Source organism: Stylophora pistillata, chromosome 1, assembly GCF_964205215.1.
Source record: "Stylophora pistillata chromosome 1, jaStyPist1.2, whole genome shotgun sequence".
Lineage (NCBI taxonomy): Eukaryota > Metazoa > Cnidaria > Anthozoa > Scleractinia > Pocilloporidae > Stylophora > Stylophora pistillata.
The window spans coordinates 7,246,764-7,257,500 of NC_142519.1; positions in this window are offsets into that span (position 1 = coordinate 7,246,764).

Consider the following 10,737-nt stretch of genomic DNA (forward strand, 5'->3'; position numbering starts at 1 on the left):
ATATATATATATATATATATATAACTGCAGACAGTACTTTTTTTTTTTAAAAAATATAAAAGCCTGGAGACCAGGCAGTTTTATTTCGTCAATGATATCTATTTACAATTCTAATTGATTAAAGTATTCGAATTAAATTATGAGTTACTTAGGTAATTACAGGTCTCAATTAACTAATGATATTTTCTCTTACAGGCGGCACGAACAGCGCACGGGCTATAACAGCCCGGAGTAAGCGCCCACCTGTAAGAGGTAACAAAGTTCTATTTAAAAGTTTTCTATTTACTATTTACAAAGAGATATTTCAGACCATGTGGGGCGCAAACAGCGCGCGGGCCTGTAGCCCGGAGTAAGCACCCCTCATGGGCGAGGTTTAACAAGTTTTATTATATACAAAGGTTCAGGGGGGAGCAAGAGAGGGAAAGAAGACAGGTTTACCAGCATCGGCCGAACAAAATGCGTTTTTAAAAGACCAAAAATTCCTTAAGGTATCAGTGTCGCTGCTAAGAATTCTGAGTTGGACATCTTTTTTAATTAAGTCGATAATCGCGTTGGAGCTCAAAAGAGAACCTTCGAAGGTAGCTTTATTTCTGGCAAGCCAACACCAATATATGATGGTTGCCTTGAGAAAGTTAGATAAGGATATACTGGTGGTAGATTGGTCTAGGGAAAAGGGGTAATAGATAGAGGTAGGGGAGATAGAGAAGGGGGAGTCGAGTAGAACACGAAAAAGGGGAGAGAAATAGTCCCAGACTTTCACAACTCTGGGACATCCCAAGAAACAGTGTTCAATAGTTTCTGTTTTACCGCAGATCGCGCATTTGTCATTATTGATGTATCCCCAAGACTTTAGGAGATATCTTACGCGGATCATTCTATGGATCAATAGCCAAATTAGATCGTTCTTCTTGTTCTCAATTAGCTTTAGGCGAGACTTGCGCCACACCCAGGCCCAACGATTGATGGGGCGGTCCATAGCAGACGCCCAAAAACCAGAGCACCGGGGTGCAACGCAGACGGGGTCAAGCAACAAAAGATATAAATTCTTACTGGTGAGTAAATCAGGTAAGGCACCAGTTTTCTGATGCAAGGTACGGAAATTATCTAAACAAAGCCGGTAGTAATTGGAAGGAAGGAAGGAAGAGGGGCCAGAATTTGTGGGAAAAGAAAAACGGGGATCTAGAATAGTTAGCTTATGTCCTAAAAAATATCGAGCTAGGTAATGCCATTTGGATGTGCCAAAGTCATCTCTTAAACTGGAAAAAACAGAAAGGCGCAGGCTAGCGCACTTAGCTTTAAAATTAACGACGTTGAGGCCCCCAGAGGATGGGGGCGCACAACAGCGATCGCGACTTACATTTTCCATTTTTCCTTTCCAGATAAAAGGCCAAATGATCGACTTAAAGCTATCGTGCACCCAACGGGGTGGGGGGATGACTTTAGCAACGTGCCATAAACGGCTTGCGCCTAAAGTGTTTACAATTAAGGTTCTACCGATAAAAGACAGGTCTCTTTGTTTCCAAAGATTTAGAACCGAACTTAGTTTGTCTAATTTGGCCCGCCAATTGTCGTCGTCGACATTGACGAGGCCGTTTGAGAAGTAAACACCAAGCACTCTCATTTTAGTGACCCATTTGAGGCCATAGGGAGATTCAATTCTAGTTCGCCATTTTCCTAACCACATTGCTTCAGATTTGGACGTGTTCAGTTTAGCGCCAGATCCTTGCTCAAATTTTGATACGACTCGGAGAAGTGAAGAAAGAGATCTTTCGGATTTTAAGATGCAAGTAGCATCGTCAGCGTACTGGGATATTTTATATTGAAGGCCCCCTGCTCCGGGGAGCAGGAAACCTTTAATATCTTTACAATTACGGATTTGCGTTGATAATACTTCTGAAACTAGCACATAAAGGAGAGGAGATAATGGGCATCCTTGTCTCACCCCTCTTCTTAAGTGGACAGGGGGGGACAGGGAGCCATTAACAATGATTCTAGAGAAGGCTTTAGAATAAAATAGTTCGACCCACCCACAAAAGGAGGGGCCGAAACCAAATTTACGCAATACTCTCATCATGAATTCGTGGTCAACTCGGTCAAAAGCTTTTTCTTGATCTAAGGAAATGAGAATACCTGGTTCATTAGTTTTGTCAATCATGTCAAGGGCATCACGAAGTAAGGCCAAATTTGAGAAGATAGTGCGGCCGACCACGCCGCACGTTTGGTCTGAATGCACGATGGAGTTCATGACTTTTTTCAATCGTTCAGTGATGATTTTAGATGCTAACTTGTAGTCAGTGTTTAACAAGGAAATTGGGCGCCAATTTTTTGCGAGGCGTCGATCATCTTTTTTGTGGATGAGTCGTAGGAGGCCCTCGTACTGGCTATCCGCGAGGGAGCCAGCAAGAAAGGCCTCGTTCAAAACAGAAAGGAGAGATTCGCTCAAATCGTTCCAAAAACACGAGTAAAATTCTGTTGGGAGACCATCAGAACCGGGTGACTTGCCGGTCTGAAGGCCTTCCAATGCAGTAAGTAATTCTTTATTAGAAAAAGGGCCTTCACATAGATTGCGCTCATAATCAGTCAGTGAAAATTCGAGGTCGTCAATTATTTCAGTTTGAATTCGCATATCAAGAGGATCTTTGGTGAATAAATTCTTGTAGAAATTGGTTAAAATTCTTTCAAGATCATTTTGAGAATTTCTGAGAACACCGTTCTCGTCAAAAAAAGATTCAAAACTATTCATGTCAGCTCGTTTTTTCTCCAGACGGAAGAAATAGCGTGTTGGTTTCTCGCCTTCTTCGAACCATTGTGCTCGGGAGCGGACTTTAGCTCCTTCGGCTTCTTTCGAGATTAGAGAGGACAATTGGCTTTCCAAATCGCTAATTACACCTGGGTTATTTAAGCGATTAGAATGTAAAGCGTTCTTAGCATGGGTTAATTGCTTAGTAATTAGGATTCTTTTGGCATTTGCTGTTCTCTGTTTATGGATACAGTATGAAATACTTGTTTTGCGGATTTCAATTTTTAGAGCATCCCACCATTCGCGAAGGGAGGCGAATTCGGGGATTTTAAGCTTAAAGTTGTTAATCGATTCTGACATAATGTTTTTAAATTCTACATCTGAGAGTAAAGAGCTGTTGAACTTCCAAATTCCAGGACCGTGATTAGAAGGGTTAGTCGTTAGTTCAATTTTTACAAAGTCATGATCGGATAGGTCGTATACGCATGGAAGAATATTACATTTCGTTACTAGGGTTAAGCCTTTAGCGACGAGAAAGCGGTCAATTCTAGATGCCTGGGTATGGTCTTTGTTAGACCAGGTGAAAGTTACTTTGCGCGGGTTGTTTTTGCGCCAAATGTCTGTAAGTGAGAAGTCAGCACAAAGGGATCGGAGAAGTTTTTGATCAGACAATAGGATGGCGGAACAATTTAATTTATCTAGGACATTGTCTACACAATTAAAGTCTCCCCCGATCACTAGATCCCCTTGGGGGAGAAAGTAATTGTGCAGACAAGAGAAAAAACTTTTACGATCCGAAATAGTATTGGGAGAGTAAATGTTTACTAAATTTAGTTTAGAATTATAGTAGTCAATGAGTAAGCTCAATATTCTTCCTTCGGAATCGGTCAAAAAACGGATAATTTTGCCTGGGAAGTTTAGAGAAAAGAGGATGGCAACACCGGCAGACCTGCCAGTCCCGAAGGACCACAGACATTTGCCGCGCCAGAGTATTTCGAATTCCTCCGCTTGTTTTTTGCATGAGACATGTGTTTCTTGTAAAAGGATTATGTCACAGTTTGAATAATTTAATTCTTGAATAATTTTTCGACTTTTACTGGAGGACCCGAGTCCTCGCACATTTAGAGAAATTATTTTAAGCTTACTCATTGAATATAAATAAAAAAATTAATGTCTGTACCGCCTTCTCCTAGGTTTAACTCTCTCCCATCCATCATCATCAGTTTCGGAGCCAGAGTAGTCACGGCGGGAAGATCTATCGCGGTCATCGCGGCCGCGATAATAATCTCGATCGTTTCTATCTCTCTCTCTTCTGTCGTCTCTCCGGTCATCTCTTCGTTCTTCTCGATCGTCCCTCCCTCGCTCGTCTCTTCGTTCTCTTGGTCGTTCTCTTCTACCTTCGTCGCGTTGTTGTTCTCGTTGTTTCTCTTGATCTTGTTGTTTCCGTTGTTCTTGCTGTTTCTGCTTTTCTAGTAATTTCTGTTGTTGTTCTTCTTGTTGTCGCTGTTGTTCTCTCTGTTGTTGTAGTTTTTTCTGCCTTTCTTCTCTTTCCTTGGCGCGCTGGGCTCGCTCTTGTTTCTTTTCCTCTTCAGTTTTAGGTGGCGTTGGCTCACTGTCGACGTTCGCGCTGAAGAGCAGGAAGGGGCATTGAGGCATGGAATGGTTGTCCGCTAAACAAACGGAACATCTTGGCGAGTCTTTACATTCTTGAGCTCGATGCCCAGGGCATTCACAATTAAAACAACGGACTGCAGAGCAGTCTTTGGCCATGTGGTCAGTAGCTCCACAATTCCGGCAAGCTTTTGGCTGATTTGGGTACCATATTTTAATAGGTTCACCAGCTATGTTGATGTTGGCAGGGATGGTTCGATGTAGCGCCATTCGAGCCGTTCTTACTCCATTCTCGATGTGTTGTGCAATTTTGTCGCGCCGAAATGAAAGGACACGACCGTAGTGGCTGAGTCGGCCAATCACGGCAGTGTCGGGTAGTTCAGCGGGGGCTTCATGGATCTTGACGAGGACCAAACGATTTTCGCAGTCGCCCAAGAACACTTTGAGACCGGCAATCACGACAAAAGGTGTTTCAAGAGCGGCTTCTTTAGCTGCACGGCTCTTAAAAGTTACGATCCAAGATCTATTGGACGCCTTTCTCTGGATTCCGGTGATAGCGTCAATATCGATTTCTGCCGCGTCAAAAGCTTCGAGAATTATTTGCGATGTGACGATTGTATCAACGCTAAAATAGATAGAGCGATCCTTCGTGATTTTACTTTGACTAGGAGCATTCAAAAAAGGCACGGCCTTAAATTTCACACCCTTATTTTCCAGATTTTTCAGTACCTCAGGGATTTCGATTTCCACGTCTGCGTCCCAGGACTGTGAACCTTCTACCACGCTTGCGTCTACGACGTCTCCTGGATTCGCTGTCGAGTTATCGGTAGTAAACTGGCTGATATTTTCACTTTCCTGGCTGTCCATGTTGACCAATTGCTGCAAAAGCAAGAAAAATAAACTTTTCATAAGCCTTTTAACTCAAGAGGCCGAGAAGCTTATAACTGTTTCGGCCTTCTGGGCCTCATCAGTGCAGTGCTAATGCTAGGATGGGGGAGAACCGAGACGGTCACCCCAAACGACCCAACCTTTGTGGTATCGTCTAAGCCATGCCAGAGTGCTCAAACTAGAGTAAACCAGCGAGCATGCGCAATTGCAACGGCAATGACTCATCCTAGATAGAGTGCTCAATTTGGACATGAAAGCAAAGCTTTGTATGCCAAAGAGCTATATCTAACTGCAGACAGTACTTTTTTTTTTTTTTTAAAATATAAAAGCCTGGAGACCAGGCAGTTTTATTTCGTCAATGATATCTATTTACAATTCTAATTGATTAAAGTATTCGAATTAAATTATGAGTTACTTAGGTAATTACAGGTCTCAATTAACTAATGATATTTTCTCTTACAGGCGGCACGAACAGCGCACGGGCTATAACAGCCCGGAGTAAGCGCCCACCTGTAAGAGGTAACAAAGTTCTATTTAAAAGTTTTCTATTTACTATTTACAAAGAGATATTTCAGACCATGTGGGGCGCAAACAGCGCGCGGGCCTGTAGCCCGGAGTAAGCACCCCTCATGGGCGAGATTTAACAAGTTTTATTATATACAAAGGTTCAGGGGGGAGCAAGAGAGGGGAAGAAGATGGGTTTACCAGCGTCGACCGAACAAAGTACGTTTTTAAAAGACCAAAAATTCCTTAAGGTATCAGTGTCGTTACTAAGAATTCTGAGTTGGACATCTTTCTTAATTAAGTCCATAATCGCGTTGGAGCTCAAAAGAGAACCTTCGAAGGTAGCTTTATTTCTGGCAAGCCAACACCAATATATGATGGTTGCCTTGAGAAAGTTAGATAAGGATATAGCGGTGGTAGATTTGTCTAGGGAAAAAGGGTAGTAGATAGATGTAGGGGAGATAGAGAAGGGGGAGTCGAGTAGAACACGGAAAAGGGGGGAGAAATGGTCCCAGACTTTCACAACTCTGGGACATCCCAAGAAGCAGTGTTCAATAGTTTCCGTTTTTCCGCAGATCGCGCATTTGTCATTATTGATGTATCCCCAAGACTTAAGGAGATATCTTACGCGGATCATTCTATGGATCAATAGCCAAATTAGATCGTTCTTCTTGTTTTCAATTAGCTTTAGGCGAGACTTGCGCCACACCCAGGCCCAACGATTGATGGGGCGGTCCATAGCAGACGCCCAAAAACCGGAGCACCGGGGTGCAACGCAGACGGGGTCAAGCAACAAAAGATATAAATTCTTACTGGTGAGTAAATCAGGTAAGGCACCAGTTCTCTGATGCAAGGTACGGAAATTATCTAAACAAAGCCGGTAGTAATTGGAAGGAAGGAAGGAAGAGGGACCAGAATTGGTGGGAAAAGAAAAACGGGGATCTAGAATAGTTAGCTTATGTCCTAAAAAATATCGAGCTAGGTAATGCCATTTGGATGTGCCAAAGTCATCTCTTAAACTGGAAAAAACAGAAAGGCGCAGGCTAGCGCACTTAGCTTTAAAATTAACGACGTTGAGGCCCCCAGAGGATGGGGGCGCACAACAGCGATCGCGACTTACGTTTTCCATTTTTCCTTTCCAGATAAAAGGCCAAATGATCGACTTAAAGCTATCGTGCACCCAACGGGGTGGGGGGATGACTTTAGCAACGTGCCATAAACGGCTTGCGCCTAAAGTGTTTACAATTAAGGTTCTACCGATAAAAGACAGGTCTCTTTGTTTCCAAAGATTTAGAACCGAACTTAGTTTGTCTAATTTGGCCCGCCAATTGTCGTCGTCGACATTGACGAGGCCGTTTGAGAAGTAAACACCAAGCACTCTCATTTTAGTGACCCATTTGAGGCCATAGGGAGATTCAATTCTAGTTCGCCATTTTCCTAACCACATTGCTTCAGATTTGGACGTGTTCAGTTTAGCGCCAGATCCTTGCTCAAATTTTGATACGACTCGGAGAAGTGAAGAAAGAGATCTTTCGGATTTTAAGATGCAAGTAGCATCGTCAGCGTACTGGGATATTTTATATTGAAGGCCCCCTGCTCCGGGGAGCAGGAAACCTTTAATATCTTTACAATTACGGATTTGCGTTGATAATACTTCTGAAACTAGCACATAAAGGAGAGGAGATAATGGGCATCCTTGTCTCACCCCTCTTCTTAAGTGGACAGGGGGGGACAGGGAGCCATTAACAATGATTCTAGAGAAGGCTTTAGAATAAAATAGTTCGACCCACCCACAAAAGGAGGGGCCGAAACCAAATTTACGCAATACTCTCATCATGAATTCGTGGTCAACTCGGTCAAAAGCTTTTTCTTGATCTAAGGAAATGAGAATACCTGGTTCATTAGTTTTGTCAATCATGTCAAGGGCATCACGAAGTAAGGCCAAATTTGAGAAGATAGTGCGGCCGACCACGCCGCACGTTTGGTCTGAATGCACGATGGAGTTCATGACTTTTTTCAATCGTTCAGTGATGATTTTAGATGCTAACTTGTAGTCAGTGTTTAACAAGGAAATTGGGCGCCAATTTTTTGCGAGGCGTCGATCATCTTTTTTGTGGATGAGTCGTAGGAGGCCCTCGTACTGGCTATCCGCGAGGGAGCCAGCAAGAAAGGCCTCGTTCAAAACAGAAAGGAGAGATTCGCTCAAATCGTTCCAAAAACACGAGTAAAATTCTGTTGGGAGACCATCAGAACCGGGTGACTTGCCGGTCTGAAGGCCTTCCAATGCAGTAAGTAATTCTTTATTAGAAAAAGGGCCTTCACATAGATTGCGCTCATAATCAGTCAGTGAAAATTCGAGGTCGTCAATTATTTCAGTTTGAATTCGCATATCAAGAGGATCTTTGGTGAATAAATTCTTGTAGAAATTGGTTAAAATTCTTTCAAGATCATTTTGAGAATTTCTGAGAACACCGTTCTCGTCAAAAAAAGATTCAAAACTATTCATGTCAGCTCGTTTTTTCTCCAGACGGAAGAAATAGCGTGTTGGTTTCTCGCCTTCTTCGAACCATTGTGCTCGGGAGCGGACTTTAGCTCCTTCGGCTTCTTTCGAGATTAGAGAGGACAATTGGCTTTCCAAATCGCTAATTACACCTGGGTTATTTAAGCGATTAGAATGTAAAGCGTTTTTAGCATGGGTTAATTGCTTAGTAATTAGGATTCTTTTGGCATTTGCTGTTCTCTGTTTATGGATACAGTATGAAATACTTGTTTTGCGGATTTCAATTTTTAGAGCATCCCACCACTCGCGAAGGGAGGCGAATTCGGGGATTTTAAGCTTAAAGTTGTTAATCGATTTTGACATAATGTTTTTAAATTCTACATCTGAGAGTAAAGAGCTGTTGAACTTCCAAATTCCAGGACCGTGATTAGAAGGGTTAGTCGTTAGTTCAATTTTTACAGAGTCATGATCGGATAGGTCGTATACGCATGGAAGAATATTACATTTCGTTACTAGGGTTAAGCCTTTAGCGACGAGAAAGCGGTCAATTCTAGATGCCTGGGTATGGTCTTTGTTAGACCAGGTGAAAGTTACTTTGCGCGGGTTGTTTTTGCGCCAAATGTCTGTAAGTGAGAAGTCAGCACAAAGGGATCGGAGAAGTTTTTGATCAGACAATAGGATGGCGGAACAATTTAATTTATCTAGGACATTGTCTACACAATTAAAGTCTCCCCCGATCACTAGATCCCCTTGGGGGAGAAAGTAATTGTGCAGACAAGACAAAAAACGTTTACGATCCGAAATAGTATTGGGAGAGTAAATGTTTACTAAATTTAGTTTAGAATTATAGTAGTCAATGAGTAAGCTCAATATTCTTCCTTCGGAATCGGTCAAAAAACGGATAATTCTGCCTGGGAAGTTTAGAGAAAAGAGGATGGCAACACCGGCAGACCTGCCAGTCCCGAAGGACCACAGACATTTGCCGCGCCAGAGTGTTTCGAATTCCTCCGCTTGTTTTTTACATGAGACATGTGTCTCTTGTAAAAAGAATATGTCACACTTTGAATAATTTAATTCTTGAATAATTTTCCTACTTTTTCTAGAAGACCCGAGTCCTCGCACATTTAGAGAAATTATTTTAAGCTTACTCATCGAGTTTGGTTAATAAATAGATAAGCAAATTAATAGATAAATTAATATCTGTACCGCCTTCTCCTGACTCTTTCCCATCCGTCGTCGCTATCAGTATCTGAATAATCGCGGCGAGAAGATCTGTCTCGGTCATCGCGCTTGCGATAGCGGTCGCGGTCGCCTCTTCTCTCTTCCCGCTCATCTCTTCGATCATTCTTTCGGTCACCTCGCCGTTCGTTCCCTCGCTCATCCCGCCGTTCATCCCCTCGCTCGTCTCGCCGTTCATCTCTTCGCTCATCCCGCCGTTCATCCCTTCGCTCGTCTTTTCTTTCTGAGTCCTTTTGTCGCTCGTCGCGTCCCTCAGGGGGCTGTTTCCTTTCTTCCTTCGTTTGCTTCTTTCGCTCTTCGTCCTGTTTACGTTTGTCTTCCTTTTCGCGTTTTTCCTTCATGCGTTTCAGTCGTTCATCCCGCTCCATTTTCTTCTGTTCCTCCGTTTTCTCTACCTTCGCACCGGCATCAATATTTGCGCTGAAGAGAACGAACGGGCAGCTGTCAATGAGATGTTCGTCTGACAAACAAACTGAACATTTAGCCCCTTCCTCGCAATCTTCGGAACGGTGGCCAGGGCGCTTACAGTTAAAGCAACGAACTGTTGAGCATTCCCTGGCCAAATGGCTCTCATCACCGCAGTTTCTACACGATTTAGGCTGGTTCGGGTACCAGATACGTATCGTCTCACCGGCCACGCGGATAGTATTTGGGATCTTGTGGGCGATATTCATTCTGGCCGTTCGCACTCCGTTTTCGATATGTTGCGCGATTAGATCACGGCGGAAGCTGAGGACACGGCCATAGTGGCTAAGGCGGCCAATTAAGGCCGTATCCGGCAGCTCCGCTGGCGCCTCATATATTTTCACAATTGCAAGACGGTTCTCGCAGTCGCCAAGAAAGGTTTTCAGCCCCTCGATCTCAACGTATGGGGTTTCAAGAGCAGCCTCCTTCGCCGCTCGCGATACAAAAGAGACTACCCAGGACTTGTTCGAACTTTTCTTCTGGATTGTGGCGATTGAATCAATGTCAATGCCAGCGGCATCAAAGCTCTCCAAAATAGTCTGGGAGGTAACCAAGGTATCCACGGAAAAATACACTGACCGGTCTTTGATGATCTTGGTTTGCCCTGAGCCCATAAATGGTACGCCTCTAAAACGCACACCACTATTTTCAAGGAGTTTTAAGGCCTCCGGGACATCAAGCTCGGACGCCCAGGTTCCGTCGGTGGTACTGGTGAACTGCTCATTAAATTGGCTCTCCTGGCTTTCCATTATCAAAACTAAAAGAAAAAAGAGAATACTGATTTTCATAG